The sequence below is a fragment of the Neomonachus schauinslandi genome, chromosome 6 (genome assembly GCF_002201575.2).
Source record: "Neomonachus schauinslandi chromosome 6, ASM220157v2, whole genome shotgun sequence".
NCBI classification, from domain to species: domain Eukaryota; kingdom Metazoa; phylum Chordata; class Mammalia; order Carnivora; family Phocidae; genus Neomonachus; species Neomonachus schauinslandi.
Genome location: NC_058408.1, coordinates 99,277,235 through 99,278,004, shown reverse-complemented (window position 1 = coordinate 99,278,004; position 770 = coordinate 99,277,235).

The following is a 770-nucleotide window of genomic DNA, read 5'->3' as shown; positions in this document are numbered from 1 at the left end:
GCGCGCCTGCCTGTGCTCACAGGAAACCCTGGCTCAGGGCCTCCAGCCTTCCAACCTCATCCCCAGCCCCTGGCAATAGAGGCTCTTCAGAAATGAAATGAAGACTTCCTCCCTGCTGGCCTCTGAACCTCCCATAAGGTTGGATCTAGACCTCAAACCTCAGAGGCCCCGGGGAAGCTGGGAGAGTCCCGCGCTTGGCCTGACTCCAAAAACCAAATGGGTTTCTTCAGAAATCTACCAGCAGGAAAAAAACCCGAGAGTGGGGCTGGGGGCGCATACAAGCAAGAGAATCTCCTGAATCCTCCTGCTGCTCCCGGTCCATGGAGGTGGAGAAGTCCTCACTAGGAGCAGGATAACAGGGAGGGGAGGGGTATGGTGCTGGAACATTTTAAATAGATTTAAACATATGCATATGATTGCCTGAGAATGGGATTCCAGCCCCCCCAGCGATGGCAGCCTACATCACTCATTTAGCAATTAATCACGTGGAGCCTCTTGGCATTTCCACTATTATTAGTCCGGGACTGGTATGGAAAGCCTGTATCAACAAACTTTCTGTATATTTGTCTTGCATTCTCCATAGGGCTGAGCCACCTGAGGACAGCACCCCCGAGTCCTCCCACACTCCCATCCTCCCCAGCAGAGCCGGGGCCCTGACATTTAAGAGGTGCCCAGTCACTGGGTCCCGCTGCTCTGCACAGAAGCCAAGAAGTTGGTGCCTAGACCTTTGGTTGGGAGAGTAAAAAATCCCAGAAGCTTCCTGAAGCCAG